The 6,444-nt window shown below is 41.1% G+C and overlaps 1 long non-coding RNA gene across 1 annotated transcript in view; it reads right to left on the bottom strand.

Annotated features, from left to right (window-relative positions):
* Positions 1 to 1,502: 1,502 nt before the first annotated feature.
* Positions 1,503 to 6,444, bottom strand: part of LOC311043868 — a 36,907-nt gene continuing 31,965 nt past the window's right edge. The window contains exon 2 of the long non-coding RNA XR_014600662.1: positions 1,503 to 1,667. This is a non-coding gene — a long non-coding RNA (uncharacterized lncRNA). The remainder of the gene's footprint in view (positions 1,668 to 6,444) is intronic.

Raw genomic sequence — 6,444 nt, 5'->3', positions numbered from 1 at the left:
GAGGGTCGGCCATAGATGAGTGGTTAGTGAGCCCGCCTAGGGAGCCAGAGGCTCTGGTTGCCCCAGGTACGATTCCAGGCGAGGTCAGCAAATGTGTCGATGACATGAAATTTGTCCCTGTGCAAGACTCTTAACCCCTAATTGCTCACAGGCCCTCATTGGAAACAAGACCGCAAGGACTTTCATGAACTGACCTTTTAAAGGAATTATCATTTCTCTTTCTCTCTCCTGGCCCCATATTATCGCTGCTTGCAGCTATATTTTGTTTTTGTTTTTCTGTTTTTGTTTTGTTTGTTTGTTTTGCCTTGTTTTTCCCCCTGCGTTATCCCAATTGTTGTAATCTGTGTTGTCTTGGTAGTCATATGACTACTCACTGTGGTGCCCAAATGAAAAAATAAAGTATAAAAAAAAAACAAAAAAAAAACACAGGCCAATAAAATGGATTCTGATGACCTTTTTTCCCCTTCTTTTTCTTTTTTTTTTCTCTCTTGTGTGATATAAAATAATTTGACAAATTAAATGAGCTGCTCTTGAAAAACATTAAATCTCCATTTCTGAAAGAATGATTTAGTCCCTATGGGTCTGTGGCAGATTGGTACGGTGAAATATTACATTTCGTTTTTTACTGATTGACAGTGGTGGAATGAACTCCCCACTGATGTCAGGACAGCAGAGTCACTGATGTCAGGACAGCAGAGTCACTGATGTCAGGACAGCAGAGTCACTGATGTCATGACAGCAGAGTCACTGATGTCAGGTCAGCAGAGTCACTGATGTCATGACAGCAGAGTCACTGATGTCAGGTCAGCAGAGTCACTGATGTCATGACAGCAGAGTCACTGATGTCATGACAGCAGAGTCACTGATGTCATGACAGCAGAGTCACTGATGTCAGGACAGCAGAGTCACTGATGTCAGGTCAGCAGAGTCACTGATGTCAGGACAGCAGAGTCACTGATGTCAGGACAGCAGAGTCACTGATGTCAGGTCAGCAGAGTCACTGATGTCATGACAGCAGAGTCACTGCCCATCTTGGGGGGCGTTGTGAGCTTGTCGATCGACTATTTTCTAAATCTTTGCCTTTTTTTTTATTAAATTATTTGACAATTTGTCTAATATTTTTGACCAGTTTTTATAGTATAGTTTGTTGATTACTTTTGATGCAGTAATGCTCTTTTTTAATATCATTCCATTTTTAAAAGGTATTAAAGAGGTTTTAAAAGTCCTTAAATTGTCCCTTTACTGTCAGCACCTGGGACCCCCTCAATGTGGTGTATTTCCATGGGAACCCCTGTATGTTTTATGTCATTCAACTATGTTTTAATTTTATTAAATATCTTTTCAGAATAAAGGCCCTGTAAAGGCAGTCCAACAACAAATAATTGTATTGAATATATTTTCAGCATAAAGGCCCTGTAAAGGCAGAAGAACAACAAATGATGTCCAGTGAGGGATATGGTGTGAAGCTTTTCCAACGCGTGGTGTTGACAGTAACTCAGGTCTTCTCTTTGAGTGCATTTAAAATGTTTATTTTGAAGCAGGATGATAACAGCATAAACAAAGCCGGGTGTTTAACGGAAAACTAAACAACTAACTGTGATAAGAAAATAAACCCAAAATAACTCAAAACAAACTGAAAACAAACAGAAACACACACGGTTGAAAAACTGTATGGTTTCCCTCTGTGATTCACAATCCCTAATGATGTGCACCTGTGACACCCCCACATAGGCTGAGCCTCCAGATTGGCTGAAGCCCCACCTACTGTATGCCCAGGTCAATCAGTAATGTCACAGCACCTTCACAATATCACAGCTACTTCATACACCTAGTAAACCACAATCACATTGGCTGCAACAGGCCCTTCAACAGGGTTCAGAGGAACACAAAAAACACAAACCAGGTAGGCGGTCGTAACATGAAGCCCTGTTAGCCCTAGAATGTCTGTGATCTTACATACATTTCATGTATTCCAAATACACAGTCATAGATCACCCTTGACGACGCGCTGTGTAGTGACGATCTGCGCGGCCGTGAAAGTGCTCTAAACTCCGTCTATACTCACCCAATAATTAATTCCTAAGACTTGGAGTCAGATATTGTCCTCTAGTTTCCATTTGAAAGTTCTGCCAGAAAACGTGTGTTTAGTGAAATATCTCCACTTTTCCACGAGCTGCACACGGTCGGCTTTCTGTACGGGCGAGGGGGGCCCGGAATGAGTGCAGGACTGAATATATGTAAACTTCCTTTAGGACGCACAAATGTTTGGGACACGCAATTGGCAGATGGAGTGATTCATTACCCCGCACCAATCACAAGCACCTGTCAATTGTGTGCCCCGTTCGTTTGTGCTTCCCTGTGTCAATTTGTGATGACGTTTGTGATGTTTGGCTAAATTCGGTCCTTCAATCAAGTCGGGCCCCTTGCCCGTACAGAAAGTTGTCCGTGTGCAGCTCGTGATATTTCACTAAACACACGTTTTCTGGCAGAACTTTCAAATGGATATGAAACTAGAGGACAATATCTGACTCCAAGTCTTAGGAATTAATTATTGGGTGAGTACAGACGGAGTTTAGAGCACTTTTACGGCCACGCAGATCGCGACTACACAGTGCGACGTCCAGGGTGATCTACTGTATGACTGTGTATTTGGAATACATGAAATGTATGTAAGATCACAGACATTCTAGGGCTAAAAGCCCTGTCAAGCATTCACTACTACATTTTAATAGTTGTCCACTTGTTTAAAGGACACGTTTGTGAAAAAGGTTGATGATGTCATCATTGCGCTGCTGTTATGATTATTTAAACGGTTGATGATGTCATCATTGTGCTGCTGTTATGATTATTTAAAATCTGAATGAACACACATATATTTCCTCCTCTCTCCACCAAGGGGCAGCGATGACTCTCTGCTTCTCTGAAAACACACCCAGGTGTTCTGTGAAAAGACAATAAACCAATAAGAATCAGAATGTATTAACTGTGTGAACATGTTAACACTTTAGAACAACCTTCCCTTATAATAGTAAATGAATCATTTCTAAAGTATTAGTTCATGTATTATTCATAACTTGTTAAATGTGTGGTAGTATTTAATGATTTAAAACTTTGCTATGAATAGTTAATAGATCATGAACAAGTCTCCCTGCAACTACAGTAAGCATCAAAGTAGAAACAACTCAGTCCATTCAAACAACATTTGACCAATACTTTATCAATAGTGTATCTTAGTAGGAAGGTGGTGATCCGGCATCTGCCATCAGACCTCTGGAGCTTGTTCAGAAAGCTGCGGCTCGTCTGGTGTTCAACCGCCCCAAGTTCTCCCACACAACTATCCTTCTCCGTTCTCTACACTGGCTCCCTGTAGCAGCTCGCATCCAGTTTAAAACCCTGGTGCTAGCCTATAGGGCAGTGAAAGGAACAGCTCCTTCCTACCTCCAGGCTATGGTCGATGCTTACACCCCTGCCCGACCACTGCGGTCTGCCACCTCGGGGCGACTGATTGCCTCGTCACTCAAGGGTCCTTCTGGCCGATCTACACGGTCACACCTTTTTTTCTGTTCTGGCCCCACAGTGGTGGAATGAACTCCCCACTGCTGTCAGGACAGCAGAGTCACTGATGTCAGGACAGCAGAGTCACTGATGTCAGGACAGCAGAGTCACTGCCCATCTTTCGCCGCAGACTGAAAACCCACCTCAAACACTACCCTTCCTCTTTGCCTTGCCTGCTTGTTGTACGAACTCTTGTTTTATTATTGTATTGTTTTATTGGATCTTGTTTAGTCTATACACTTATTTGTTTTAGCTCTTGCTCATTTGATTTTGCTATTTGTCTCATCTGTTTAAGAAAGTAGGTAGCTGATATATTGCACTTTTACCTTAGCGCTAGGTATACTCTTAGTTGCTTGTTTTAGCAGAAAATGCACTTAGGACTTCTGGTGATTAGTAGTTTCGTTCCCTAGCTATGTTGAATGCACTTATTGTATGTCGCTTTGGATAAAAGTGTCTGCTAAATGACTGGAATGGAATGGAATGGAATGGAATGGAATGGAATGGAAGGGCAGCTCAGTTGGTAGAACACTCTCCTTTGGACCACAAGGTTCTGTCTTTGATCCTGATAGTGATGGAATGATCAGTGTGTTCAATGAACTGAATCATTGGGTTCAGTTCACTGAAATGTTGTGTTCAATGAACTGAATGATTGGGTTCAGTTCACTGAAATGTTGTGTTCAATGAACTGAATCATTGTGTTCAGTTCACTGAAATGTTGTGTTCAGCTAAAATGGATCGCTCATGAAAGCCAAAATGTCTTGTTTCAAATGAGATCCCCACGTACTCAATTCATGGAGATATCAATCCTCATGGTCCAAACTACACCGTTTACCAAGAGGACCCCCCCCCCCCCCCCCCCCCCCTCTGACCACATTGTCATCAGTGTTGTCTGATACAACAAATCATTTCATTATTAAATTTGATTATTAGATTCATTATTATGATAAAGGAAGCAGAAGCGACCAGGATGGTCAAGCGACCAGGATGGTTTACCAGGCTAGTTGTTTCACTTCTTACACAAGCATGTTGTTTTGTGTATCCTACTATAATTCTAGTAACCTCTGTGCGTGCGTTTGTAGTGGTGGTGGTGGTGAAGCTACCCGGTTCTCCCCACTGGCTGGACCAATTGCTCTGATTTTGCACACAGCCATTGACCATTACCATCTGAACACAACTGTGAAGCCCGTTTTTCAATTTAATCAAATCTCAGCTTCTTATTAGCGTTTTTGTGTCAAAGAATGTCGTCCCATAGCTGCGGCTGCCCAGCTATGGGACAAACTGCCTCCCGGGTTGCCAGATCATGTGCGTATATCCCCCCACGGCTGCGCCGACCGGGTATGGTCTAGTGTTTTATAGTTTTATAAACTTTTATACATAACACAAAAAACTAAGTTTGGTAAAAAGGAAGAGGAAGTGAACCTGGGTGTGTGGGAGGAGTCTAAAGATCGTCATTGGTTGTCGGCACCAGAATACGACCTGATAGAAGAAGTAGAGAGACAGTTAAAACACACACACAAATAAATCCTATGTTTGTGTGTATTTCTCCATACAATGCATTTATGTACACACAATAACACAATAACAGTCAACGTGTTAATGAAATATCTTAGTTAAACATGTTGAAACATGTTAATTAAACATGTTAATTAACATGTTAATTAAACATGCTAATCACCTCGTTTCTTCCACTGGAAGTAGATGAATCCAGACAGGAACATGACCAGACCCAGAACCAGACCTGATGCTCCCATGGCCACCTTGTTCTTCACTGACTCTGACATGGAGAAATCTAACAATACAAATATTATATTATATTACATTATATTATTACAGTAGATTAAAACACCTTGTTCTTCATTGACTCTGGCATGGAATCATCAGTCATTTTATATTTGAGCTATAAGCATTATTTTAAGACTTTGCAGATCTGCTATGTTCTTTTAAAACAGCATTTTTAATTCAAATCTTTGCTTGGGGGGGTGGGGGGGGGGGCTGGAACAACATATTTTGATGGGGATCAGCTAATGTTGGGGTCCTTGACAAGAAAAGGTTAAGTCAGAAACATTAAGACATTTGTTGAGACATTTGACAGTTACAAATGTTCGCTTTAAAAAAGTATACATTCAAAGCACCAAGTGCTGCCAGTGTCTGCCAATCTTAGGGCAGACACTCTAACCACTAGACCATTACCATTGATATTAATGCAGCATTTATATAAGACCAGTTCCATCTCTCAGGACTGTTCTCATACTTTACAGTCACTCTCAGCTCCTTCACTCCAGCAGCTTCTGACCCCGATGTGTAAATTCTATAAATGTATAAATACTATTAATTCTATAAATTCTATAAACGTCTTTGTATCTGCACCCATTAGTAAACTAAGATGATGGACCTCATCTAGACGTGACACTTAAGCTCTAAGTAGGTGAGGCTCCTGTCATGACCTTCTTATTAGAATAGTTACTTTTTTTAGGATGTTTTAAAGTATTTGTATTGATTTTTATTTCTGGTGTCTGTATTATTGTGTCTTGTTTTTAATTGGGTTGCTTTGTTTCCTTTCTGCAAAACAAATGTATCTTCGGGTTCAAAAAGAGAAGAATCCTTGAACCATTAAAACAGAGTGTAGTGTAACACATTACAGTAGATTACATTATATTACAGTAGAGTAGGCCTATAGTAGATTACAGTAGATTACAGTAGATTACAGTAACTGACCCCAGTCCATCTTGATAGGCGCGGTCAGGCTGGGATGTTCCACCATGCATGTGATCTTCTCTCCTGATCTGTAACACACACACACACACACACACACACACACACACACACACACACACACACACACACACACACACACACACACACACACACACACACACACACACACACACA

The sequence above is a fragment of the Gymnoscopelus microlampas genome, assembly GCF_963454915.1.
Source record: "Gymnoscopelus microlampas genome assembly, chromosome: 4".
NCBI classification, from domain to species: Eukaryota; Metazoa; Chordata; class Actinopteri; order Myctophiformes; family Myctophidae; genus Gymnoscopelus; species Gymnoscopelus microlampas.
The sequence above is the reverse complement of the archived record's forward strand: the minus strand, read 5'-3'. Positions and strand labels throughout refer to the sequence as shown.